The 12,395-nt window shown below is 53.8% G+C and overlaps 1 protein-coding gene and 1 long non-coding RNA gene across 3 annotated transcripts in view; one reads left to right on the top strand and one right to left on the bottom strand.

Annotated features, from left to right (window-relative positions):
• The first annotated feature begins 286 nt into the window (after window positions 1-286).
• Window positions 287-12,395, top strand: part of NUMBL (NUMB like endocytic adaptor protein) — a 35,450-nt gene continuing 23,341 nt past the window's right edge. For both annotated transcript variants that reach the window (XM_083753947.1, XM_083753946.1), the window contains exon 1: window positions 287-522. The gene's annotated coding sequence lies outside the window, so the exon portion shown is untranslated. The remainder of the gene's footprint in view (window positions 523-12,395) is intronic.
• LOC310851804 overlaps window positions 11,874-12,395 on the bottom strand; it is a 442,605-nt gene continuing 442,083 nt past the window's right edge. Inside the window, exon 7 of the long non-coding RNA XR_014567825.1 lies at window positions 11,874-12,231. This is a non-coding gene — a long non-coding RNA (uncharacterized lncRNA). The remainder of the gene's footprint in view (window positions 12,232-12,395) is intronic.

Genomic DNA, 12,395 nt, shown 5'->3' with positions numbered 1-12,395 from the left:
TGCGGGGACGCGCGCGGACCAATAGCCTGCCTCGGTGGGCGGGGTCGGCAGAACTTTGTAAATAACACCGGGCGGGGAGCGAAGGAAGGAGAGAGCGAGAGAGCGCGGCGGTGACGTGTTTGTCTTTGCATATTCAGGAGCGCGGAGCCAATGAAAATCGGCGGAGGCGCGGGAGGCGGTGTTTTGCGGCGAGAAGAGCGCGCCGGCGGGGAAGGGGCGTGTCTATATTTGCATATCGCAGAGCGGCGGGGGCGGGGCCGAGTCCAGCTGGACTCAAGGCGCGTGCGCGGAGGAGCCGAGGCAGCGGCGAGACGAGACGGGGCGTCCGCAGCGGAGAGAAGAGGCGGATCGGGAGGATCGGGCGGGGGGCTGGCGGAGGGGAGCAGCAGCAGCAGCAGCCGGGGAGGGGCGGCCCAGGGCGGCAGCAGCGGAGGAGGAGGAGGAGGACCCGCGCCGGGCTCACCGTGGATGCGGAGCCGGGAAGAGGCGGCGGAGGAGGCGTCGGAGCCCCGCCGCACCCGGGTAAGGGCAGGGATGGGATGCAGGGATGGATGGGGTGGGGGGGCTGGCAGGGGAGTCTCCCCTCCTCTCTCCCTCCTCTTTTTCCGCGCACCGACGACGCCCCCCCTCCTCCCGCGACGCCTCTTTCCGGGGATCCCCGCCGCCCCCGCCTTTCCGCATCCCTCTCCCGCGCCCCCTCCCCTCCAACAGATCCCTCCCTCCCTCCGCCTCCCACCCCGCCTCGAGTGACAGCTGCGAAGGGCACAGGCCCACCTCTTGCCCCCCCCCCCTCAAAAAAAGCAGCCTTGCTGGGAAATCAAAGCGGACGGAGGGGAGGGATCGCATCTCTCTGTGTGTGTCCCCCCCCCCCCCCAAGCGCGCCGCCTCCGCCGCCTCTTCCTTCGCCCGGGTTCGCTGCTTCCGTCGGCGCCCCCGGCTGGGCAGGGCTGCGACCCTTCTGCCTCGCCGGCCCCCCGATGGGGCCTCGCGGGATCGTGGGTCGGGGAGGGGGTGGGGAGCAGTTGCCCCACCCAGTCCTGGGCCGGGGGACGGGAGAATGGGGCTCCCCCCTCGCCAGTACTTCAGGATCGACGTAACTGGGTGGGTGGGGTTAAGAGGGATTGCGCAGGGCCAGGCGTTTGGGGAGGGGGCCTTCTGGAAACCTGGCCAGCGCCGAGCGTCCCCTCCCCGTTGTTCCGGAGAGATTCGGGATGGAATTCCCCCGCGGATGCCAGGAAAAGGCCCATGGGGGTATTTGGGGGGGGGCTCTCCCCCCATTTGAGAAGTGCACAGGTTGGGTAACGGAATAGGTGGTTTGTTTGGGAGGGGGTGTCAAAGTCAACGAACCTTAAGGGGGAGAGTCGTGGGGAGTTGTGGCAAAAACGGTGATGTGTTCTGCAAATACGTTGGGGAGCATTATTGACCTCCATCACCCCAAATGGCTGGTAGCGTTGGGTGGAGCTCCTCTGTTCTTGGCTGTCGGGGAACAGATTGTTTTAATTCTGGATCCTAAATACACACACACACACACACACCTGGGAGTCTGTTTGCACCCTTGGCAGGCGTGTATTTAAAGGTCGCCCCCCCCCCGACTCCTTGGGGGCCTGTTGATGACTGCAGATGAGACCCCGCGGGTGAGTCCTGGCTTCCTGCCTGGCAGAATGAGCATCGGGGTCTGATCTTCACCCCAACCGCTGGATTCGGAGGAGGCATGTGATTTGGGGTGGGGAGCTCCCTCTGCCCTCCGAGGCTGACTTTTGAAAGGATCTGCGGTGTAGAGCAGGTGGCCCCCAGCAAGTCACACCCGGCCCTTGCAGTGGGCAAAGGGGGCTGGGTGCTAATGACGCTTCAACAATCCCTGGGCAGAGCACCAATGCAGAGCCTGCCCCCTTCCCCTGGCTGCTGGGTGCCCAGGGCTTGGGGAGATTCTGCCTCGGCTATTTTGAGGCCAGTCTAGAGCCCCACCCCTGGTTTTATTTCCCAGCTTCTCAGCTTGCTTCTTTAAGATAAACTTGGAGGTCATCTTGTCCCAGCCCCTCTGTGCCCAGGAACTGCTTTGTTTAAAATGTTGTGCCTCAGGTTAGATGGCAATATAAGAGTATGGCCGCCTCTGAGCATGTGCAAAGTGAATTTCTAATGCCCACCGACCCTGGTGCATCTGGGACATGTGAGTGTCTTGCTTCCAGGTGTTGAAGCAGGTGTTTGAACCTCAGCGCTCCCCACCCCAGAGACAATCTCTCCTTAAAAGCCAGCCCAAGTTTGGATGTTCAGGTCAGAGTTGGGGGTCAAAAGAAAAGCCGTTGCTGCGAGTCGGTGTAGACAACACTGCTTTGTATGCAACAGGGTCCTGGCTAGGTTTAAGGAATCTTCCAGCCTTCCTCTCATTTTTCTGCAAAATCTTAGCCAGGGGGAAGAGAGACTTGGAGTGGATTTGGAGAGCTCAGTAGCTCCTCAAGCAGAGCCTTGCGAAATGACAAGCACTCATCAAGAGTGCCTCTGAGCACATTCAGCGATCTTTTCCTTTCTCCGCTAAACATCTCCTCGGGCTCTGCTTGGAGGACGTTCTTCCTGTGGCACTTCCAACTCAACATGCTGCTTTTTAGAAGAAGAAGAAGAAAAAAACTTGAGAATCGGCCTCTCCATTTCACCCCAATCAGTGATTTTAGACTCTCGGGCTTTGCTCATTTCCAGATGTAGCCAGACAGCTGTGCTGCATTGTGGGGCGGGTGCTCCCCACATTAGAATATACGGTATATACCAGAGCCTGGGGATGCAGGTGGTGCTGTGGGTGAAACCACAGAGCCTAGGACTTGCCAATCAGAAGGTCGGCGGTTCGAATTCCCACAACGGGGTGAGCTCCCGTTGCTCGGTCCCTGCTCCTGCCAACCTAGCAGTTTCAAAGCATGTCAAAGTGCAAGTAGATAAATAGGTACCGCTCCGGCGGGAAGGTAAACGGCATTTCCGTGCGCTGATCTGGTTCGCCAGAAGCAGCTTAGTCATGCTGGCCACATGACCTGGAAGCTGTCTGCCGGCTCCCTCGGCCAATATAGTGAGATGAGCGCCGCAACCCCAGAGTTGGCCATGACTGGACCTAATGGTCAGGGGTCCCTTTACCTTTAACAGAGCCTGCTGGAGCCTTGTGGGAGGGAGTTCCACAGTTTAACTCTGTCCTGCGTTGAAGGAGGACTTCTTTTAATCCGCCCTGAATCTTCCAGCATTTCTGCTTTGCTGGCTGTCCACAATTCCTGGCCCTACGAGGTATAAAAAAGCTTTCTTCTTTCTCTGAGCCATGATAGCTCTAGATTGCGGGAGGAATCTACTCATAATCCAGTAGATCCCTGCCTTCTTGGGGTTGGCAGGATATCCCTAAGGTGGTGTTGGTGTGTGTTTTGGGGGTGTTCCAGTGGAGGCCACCATCTACTCCTGCCCCCAGGATCCCTCTGACCCACAGAGAGCGGAAAACATCACTGCCAGAGCAAGTTGCCTGAATCCTGCCCTTCTTGGGCATGTCATGCCTGGGCAATGCCAAAGGTGGACCACCTTGGGGATATGATGTACCTGGGACCATCGAGTGCCTGTTTCTTAAATTAGGCATGGCCTACCTGTGGGTGAATGTCCCCATAGACCAGAAGGACGTTCCCCTAAGGTCAGGTGTTTGTGGAGCATTACCATAGATGCAGGACGCGGGTGGCGCAGTGGGTTAAACCACAGAGCCTAGGACTTGCCGATCAGAATGTCGGCGGTTCGAATCCCCGCGACGGGGTGAGCTCCCATTGCTCGGTCCCTGCTCCTGCCAACCTAGCAGTTCGAAAGCACCCCAAAAAGTGCAAGTAGATAAGCAGGTACTGCTCTGGCAGGAAGGTAAACGGTGTTTCCGTCTTGCTCTGGTTCACCAAAAGCGGCTTAGTCATGCTGGCCACACGACCTGGAAGCTGTATGCCGGCTCCCTTGGCCAGTAAAGCGAGATGAGCGCCGCAACCCCAGAGTCGGCCCCGACTGGACCTCATGGTCAGGGGTCCCTTTACCTTATGATAGGATGCTGTCTATGATCCACCCAGCTCAAAATTGTCTGCAGGAGCAATGGGGTTCCTTTGCTTCTCCAGAGGTCAATGGCCCCCCACCAGGCCGGTGTGGCCATGGGTGTGGCACCCAGGAATTTCTGGAGTGGTCTCCACAAGTACCCCAGCCCTGGCCGGCAGCAGCCCCCTGGAGAATCCTGGGCAGGGAGATTCTTATCCCGACTTGGTTGTGGTGTTGTCCATCGAGTCTAGGTCCTGCGCTCAGTCGCTTCGCTATGGCCTCATCCCAAATGGAGAGGCATTTTGCACATGCCCAGAGGTACCCCACCAAGCCCTGGCACTGAACATGAGCTGCTTTGGAGCACCCAGAAAAGACACTGTTCCCTCCTTGCAAAGATGCTCTTGCTGTTTGGGGAAGGAACAGGGAATGAGCAGACTGCGATGGATGCAGCCAGGGCTGGTTTAAGGGAGGTTCCAGCTGTGTCCTTGGGGTGTGGGGAAGCCCCCGACCTTTATCACCATGGCTCTGACCCTGACCCTACTCTGAGTAGGCGGGAGCAGCCCAAGGCCCCATGGCAAGAGCTTCCTGGGACCCTTTTTCCAGGGGGCCAAAAGGTGTGACTCTGCTGCTTATGGGGCAGTTCCGAAAGGAACCCCTCTGCCATGGTTAGCAGCTGATGGGGTTTGGGGGGCCGGCATCTGAGACAGGGGATTGTTTCCCTGCCCCTCCCATGTCTGGACGCAGAAGGGCAGACGAGTTCATGGCTTCCCAGACCAGGGGCAGCAGGCAGGAAACTGGGAAATAATCTGCAATCATTGCTGCCCATTAAGGCGGCCCAATTAGCTCCGGAGAGGCGCAGCTGCTGTTTCTTTGCCGCTTTCCTCCACAGGGGGAGCGAAAGGACTCCTGGGGTCTCCCCTGGTGACGCAAGGGGAGATGGGAGCTAGGATTCCTGGGTTCTCTGCTGAGGGGGGGGGGGCGGTGTTTGGACAGGCCAGGATGCAGCACAAGGGTGGAGAATCTGGCTCTTGAGATTTGCTGCTCTGTTTGGAGCAGACACAGTGGGCGGGAGGGAAAGAGGAGTCTGTTCCAGTTTGGCAGACAGTGCATGTGAGTCATTGGGCATCTGTTTCACAATTATTATTTTTTGAAGCACGGGGGGGGGGGGGAATTGTCCTCTCCCTAACCCTGCGGGGCTGGTCACTCTTGTTCCCATTTTGCAGACGGGTTGATGACCCTAACCCTAACCCTTCGGCTGCACGGCCCTTTAGAAGCCTGGTGGATCAGGCCGTACAGAACAGTCCAGCGTCCTGTTCTCACAGGGGGGCGGGGAGCCAGGTGCCCCCTTTGGGAAACCCGCAAGCAGGAATTGAGCACGGAAGCGCTCAGCCTTCCTGTGCGTTCCAGCAACTCATATTCAGAAGTATTGCTTCCTCTGGTTGTGGGAGGCAAAGCACAGCCGTGGTGGGTGATAGCCGTCAATCGCCGTCTCCCCTTCCATGAATTGATCTAATCCTCTTTTAAAGCCATATACCTGTAGTTTGTTTGTGGCCATTACTTCCTCTTGTGGGAAGGAGTTCCACAGTCTAACCCTGTGCTGCATGGAGAAGGACTTTCTAAATGTCTATTAAAAATAAGAATAAATTTTATTTATACCCCGCCCTCACTCGCCAGAGCCGGGCTCAGGGCAACTTAACACCAATAAAATCACAGCAAAAACATAATGGGGGGGAGGACAATTTAAAATACAGGTTAAAATGCAATTTTAAATACAGCCTCATTATAAAAGAGCCCATAGATCAAAACCATAAGGAGAGGAAAACATAAGGGTCAGACTGAGTCCAAACCAAAGGCCAGGCGGAACAGCTCTGTCTTGCAGGCCCTGCGGAAAGATGTCAAGTCCCGCAGGGCCCTGGTCTCTTGTGACAGAGCGTTCCACCAAGTCGGGGCCAGTACTGAAAAGGCCCTGGCCCTAGTTGAGCCCAATCTAACCTCCTTGAGGCTTGGGACCTCCAAAGTGTTGTTATTTGTGGACCTTAAGGTCCTCTGTGGAGCGGTCCCATAGGTACGAGGGTCCTAGGCCGCATAGGGCTTTAAAGGTCAAAACCAGCACCTTAAACCTGACCCTGTACTCCACCAGGAGCCAGTGCAGCTGGAAAAGCACTGGATGAACGTGATCCTGCGGCAAGGACCCCGTGTTGCTTCTGCATCGACTTTCCCCTAAACCCAACAACCAAAAATGCTGCAACCTTTTTTCCTCGTGGAATCCCTCTGTCATTGCCCCCCCACCTTCTTCCATTTGGCTGCTCCTTTCTTTATTTGCAGCCCCCACCCACCCACTTCCATGCTGGGGGGGGAAGCTTCCTGTATTGGGCAGCCTTTTGTGGGGTGGGGGTCCCACAGATCTTGCACGCAGAGGGGTCAAGTCTGGGGCTGACTCCCCATGTCATCCTCCTGAAAGAGGAGTGGGGGTGAAGGCAGACTGAGACGCTCCCCCACCTTGTCCCGACTGGGGGTCCCATATGTGAGAGAATCTCCCAGCCATGGGGCCTACGTCTTGCCTGGATGGGGTCTCTGCCACCACCTTCCAGCTGACTCAGCTTGGTTCCAGGAGCCCTGGCACTCCCTAGGGTTGTGATGGCATTAAGTCAGGGGTCAGCAAACTTCTTCAGCAGGGGGCCGGTCCACTGTCCCTCAGACCTTGTGGGGGGCCGGACTATAATTTGAAAAAAAAAAATACAATGGTGCCCCGCAAGACGAACGCCTCGCAAGATGGAAAACCCGCTAGACGAAAGGGTTTTCTGTTTTGGAGGCGCTTCACAAAACGAATTTCCCTATGGGCTTGCTTCGCAAGACGAAAATGTCTTGCGAGTTCCTGCGGGTTTTTTCCCCTTTCCCCCCCTTTTTCTAAGCCGCTAAGCCGCTTATCAGCTGATTCGCTGCTAAACCGCTAAACCGCTAATAGCGCTAATCCGCTAACTTGTCAATGGGCTTGCTTTGCAAGACGAAAAAACCGCTATACGAGGAGCCTCACGGAACGGATTAATTTCGTCTTGCGAGGCACCACTGTATGAACGAATTCCTGTGCCCCACAAATAACCCAGAGTTGCATTTTAAATAAAAGCACACATTCTACTCATGTAGAAACACCAGGCAGGCCCCACAAATAACCCAGAGATGCATTATAAATGAAAGGACACATTCTACTCATGTAAAAACACACTGATTCCCGGACCGTCTGTGGGCCGGATTGAGAAGGCGATTGGGCTGGATCTGGCCCCCAGGCCTTAGTTTGCCTATCCATGCTCTAAGTGGCTCAGAGACGATGACTCTCCAGGTTTCCATGGGTGGCAAGGAGCTTTCTGCTTCGATTTTGCTCCCCAGCAATCGGCTTTAAAATGGGTGGGTGGGACGAGAGACCTTTCTGGGGCAGGCTGGGGTAAGGCGCGGCGACCCTGGTGTGTGGAGAGGTGCCGAGGTTGTGTGGGGTGAGGATCCTGGTCTGTGGCAGCCCAGAGTCACCGCCGAGTTGGGGGTCTGCGATTGCTCTGACCCACAGTGGGGCTCAGTCGGCAGAGCGTGAGGCGCTCAATCTCACAGTCGTGGGTTCAAGCATTGGACAAAAGATTCTTGCATTGCAGCGGGTTGGACTAGATGACTTTCGTGGTTCCTTCCAGGATTCTGTCCTTCCCTGGCGCTGCTGTGGATGGCAGCCGGAATCTATCCCTGACCGAGGGAGCTGTGGCCTTTTTGCCCAAGGCAGTGTCTCTGGTCTGGCTGCCAAAGGGCGAAGGCTGGGAATCCCAGGTGTGGATATAGAGGGCGGGGGGTCGTTGCCCCCACAAGAGGGTGAGAGGGGAAGCAGCTCAGACACAGAACAGCTGCTCTGCTTGCAGAAGGACTCAGTCCAGAGCAGCCTTGCCTTGTCTGAAACTCTGTTGCTGGAAGTCAGGGTAGGCAATATTGAGCTACCTGGACCAATGGCCTGGCTCTGTAGAAGTAATAATAATAATAATAATAATAATAATAATAATAATAATAGTAATAATAATTAAATAATAATTATTATTAAGTAGTAGTAGTAGTAATAATAATAATAATAATAATAATAAGTAGAGACATCACCTTGCCAACAAAGGTCCGTATAGTCAAAGCTATGGTTTTCCAGGTAATGTATGGAAGTGAGAGCTGGACCATAAAGAAGGCTGATTGCCGAATAATTGATGCTTTTGAATTCTGGTGCTGGAGGAGACTCTTGAGAGTCCCATGGACTGCAAGAAGATCATACCTCTCCATTCTGAAGGAAATCAGCCCTGAGTGCTCACTGGAAGGACGGATCCTGAAGCTGAGGCTCCAAGACTTTGGCCACCCCATGAGAAGAGAAGACTCCCTGGAAAAGACCCTGATGTTGGGAAAGATGGAGGGCACAAGGAGAAGGGGACAACGGAGGACGAGATGGTGGGACAGTGTTCTCGAAGCTACCAGCATGAGTTTGACCAAACTGCGGGAGGCAGTGGAAGACAGGAGTGCCTGGCGTGCTCTGGTCCAGGGGGTCACGAAGAGGCGGACACGACTAAACATCAGCACCCCGCCCATCTGGGAAGCTTCATGAGTTGATCTCCACTCCAAGGAGCGCAAAAGGGAAACAGTTGACCTCAGAGGTTCTAAGAAGTGGGTTGTTGTTTTTTGAGGCTTGCCAGGGAACTGAGCAAGTTGCTTTGATATTGGACTGGGATAAGAAAGCCACTTTCCCCCCAGAAATATGGTTGGACCAAGGTGGTGCTGAGTGCACTGGCTGTGGAGCCTTTTATAAAATAATAGCTTTGCTTCAGCCCAGGTCCCCTCCCTCCTGGGCTGCAGGAATCATAAAGTCACAGAACCTTAGAGCTGGAAGGGACCCTGGAGTCATCTAGTCCAGCCCCCTCCAACACAGGAATCTCAGCTAAAGCACCCATGACAGGCTGCCACCCAACCTCTGCTTAAAAACCTCCAAAGAAGGAGAGTCCACCACCTCTCACGGGAATCTGTTCCACAGCTCTTACTGTCAGTTTTTCTGAATGTTTAGTCGGAATCTCCTTTCTTGTAACTTGAAGCCCTGGGTTCGAGTCCTACCCTCCAGAGCAGGAGAAAACAAGCTTGCTCCATCTTCCATTTGACAGCCCTGAATATATTTGAAGATGGCTATCCTATCTCCTCTCAGTCTCCTCTTTTCCAGGCTAAACATACCCAGCTCCTTCAACCGTTCCTCATCAGGCTTCGTTTTCAGACCCTTGACCATCTCAGTTGCCCTCCTCTGCACACCTTCCAGCTCGTCAAAATCCTTCTTAAATTGTGGTGCCCAGAACTGGACACAGTATTCCAGGTGTGGTCTGACCAAGGCAGAAGGGAGCAGGAGCATGACTAATAATAATAATAATTTATTATTTATACCCCGCCCATCTGGCTGAGTTTCCCCAGCCACTCTGGGCAGCTCCCAATCGAGTGTTAAAAACAATACAGCATTAAATATTAAAAACTTCCCAAAACAGGGCTGCCTTCAGATATCTTTTAAAAATAGGATAGCTGCTTATTTCCTTGACATCTAATGGGAGGGCGTTCCACAGGGCGGGCACCACCACCAAGAAGGCCCTCTGCCTGGTTCCCTGTAACCTCACTTTGAGTAGGGAGGGAGCCACCAGAAGGCCCTTGGCACTGGACCTCCGTGTCCGGGCAAAACGATGGGGGTGGAGACACTCCTTCAGGTATCCTGGGCCTTTGAGGCCGTTTAGGGCTTTCAAGGTCAGCACCAACACTTTGAATTTTGCTCGGAAACATACTGGGAGCCAATGTAGGTCTTTTAGGACCAGTGTTATATGGTCTCGGCGGCCGCTCCCAGTCACCAGTCTGGCTGCCGCATTCTGGATTAGTTGTAGTTTCCGGGTCACCTTCAAAGGTAGCCCCACGTAGAGCGCATTGCAGTAGTCCAAGCGGGAGATAACCAGAGCATGCACCACTCTGGCAACACCCACTGTCAGCCCTGCAGGGTTGTTATGTTGCAACGGGGGCTTTCTTGGGTGTCTTCCTCCCCTTGGCAGCCTGGGCTGGGCTGAAGGGGGAGAGCAGGAGACAGCCTAGCTGATCTCCGTGTCTCCGGGAAAACTCTCTAGCGGAGACATGGATAATGGTTGTGCTTCTCTCCCTTTCCACCCCCCACCCCCCTGCTTTCTCCTAGAAGGCTGAGTGATGCGCAGAGAGGATGAAAGCCATGAAAGCCGATAAAGCTGTTCCGCTAATGGGCCAGGGCGGAGGAGGCAGGCAGGAAGCCAGGAGGGGGGCGCTGGCGCAGGTACCAAATGCAGGAAGTGGGGCGGGGAGGCGTCCCTTTGGAACCAGCTTGGAAGGGCGTCTGCTTCCACGATCATAGGAGAGTAGAATTGCAGGGGACCCCCCAAAGGTCCTCTAGTCCAACCCCCTGCAAATGCAGGAATCGCAGCGGAAGAATTCCTGGCAGGTGGCCGTCCAACCTCTGCTTGAAAGCCTTCCAGGAAGCTCTTCCTAATGTTTAGTCGGAATCTCCTTCCTTGCAATTCGAACCCATCGCTTCGTCTCCTCCCCACTGGAGCCACAGAAAGCGAGTTTTGCTCCATGTTCTTCCCCGTGAGGGTCCTTCAGGTATGTCATGCTTCCTTCCTGAACCTGCGAGGATCTGCATGGACCATCTGTCCCGGGGCTCTTGCAGCACCAGATGCCAGGATTTGGCCCCAGGAGATACTGGCTAAATCTCAAAGAAGCATAACAGCAAGCATGCACAGAGTGCTGGGCAGGTGTGGGGGACTCCCTGGTCCTGAATGGGGTACCTGTGCCCCTGAAGGACCAGGTGCGCAGCCTGGGAGTCATTTTGGACTGACAGCTGTCCATGGAGGCACAGGTCAATTCTGTGTCCAGGGCAGCTGTCTACCAGATCCATCTGGTACACAGAATGAGACCCTACCTTCCCGCAGACTGTCTCGCCAGAGTGGTGCATGCTCTGGTTATCTCCCGCTTGGACTACTGCAATGCACTCTACATGGGGCTACCTTTGAAGGTGACACGGAAACAGCAATTAATCCAGAATGTGGCAGCTAGACTGGTGACTGGGAGTGGCCGCCGGGACCCCATAACACCGGTCTTGAAAGACCTACACTGGCTCCCAGTACGTTTCTGAGTACAATTCAAAGTGTTGATGTTGACCTTTAAAGCCCTAAACAGCCTCAAAGGCCCAGTACACCTGAAGGAGCATCTCTACCCCCATCATCTGGCTCAGACACTGAGGTCTAGCTCTGAGGGCCTTCTGGCGGTTCCCTCACTGCGAGAAGCCAAGTTACAGGGAACCAGGCAGAGGGCCTTCTCAGTGGTGGCACCCACCCTGTGGAACACCCTCCCACCAGATATCAAGGAAATAAACAACTACAGTGGTACCTCGGGTTACATACGCTTCCGGTTACATACGCATCAGGTTACAGACTCCGCTAACCCAGAAATATTACCTCGGGTTAAGAACTTTGCTTCAGGATGAGATCAGAAATCGTGCTCCAGCGGCGGCAGCGGGAGGCCCCATTAGCTAAAGTGGTGCTTCAGGTTAAGAACAGTTTCAGGTTCAGAACGGGCCTCCGGAACGAATTAAATACATATCCAGAGGTACCACTGTATTTGACTTTTAGAAGGCAGCTGAAGGCAGCCCTGTTCAGGGAAGTTTTTCATGTTTGAAGTTTTATTCTATTTTTAGTATTCTGCTGGGAGCTGCCCAGAGTGGCTGGGGAAACCCAACCAGATGGGCGGGGTATAAATATTATTATTTTTTAAAATATTATTACTACTACTACTACAACTACTACTTTTTTAATAGAATATTTATTAAGATTTTCAATAATAATACAATGAAAAATAAAAAGAAAAAATAACAAAAATACAAAAATAAAAATAATTAAAAACACACAGAATTTCCATTACTTATTTTCCTTTAACTTATTTCCCGGACCTCCTCATACCTCCCTTTTTTGTATTCCAATTCAGATTGTTAGTTCAGCAAACCCTTACCATTAAATTTTTACCTATTTCTAAACCTTTTTTTTCATATTCTCTTAAGCATTACAGCTGGAAACCACTTAATTTCTATCCAACATCATTCTAACATTCATTAATTTTACAATATTTCTGTAAATAGTCTTTAAATTTCTTCCAATCTTCTTCCGCCTACTACTACTACTACTTAGTGAGTGTGTGTGTGGGGGGTGAGGTTTGTGCATGACCCACCGCGGAGAGTTCTGAGTCTTGCTGTTGACTCCTGAAAAGACGCAATTCAGCACCTATTACAACTCACTCTAGCCTCTACCCAGGCTCCTAGCTCTGAGACCCAC

The sequence above is a fragment of the Podarcis gaigeae genome (assembly GCF_964106915.1).
Source record: "Podarcis gaigeae genome assembly, chromosome: 8".
NCBI lineage: Eukaryota > Metazoa > Chordata > Lepidosauria > Squamata > Lacertidae > Podarcis > Podarcis gaigeae.
The sequence above is the reverse complement of the archived record's forward strand: the minus strand, read 5'-3'. Positions and strand labels throughout refer to the sequence as shown.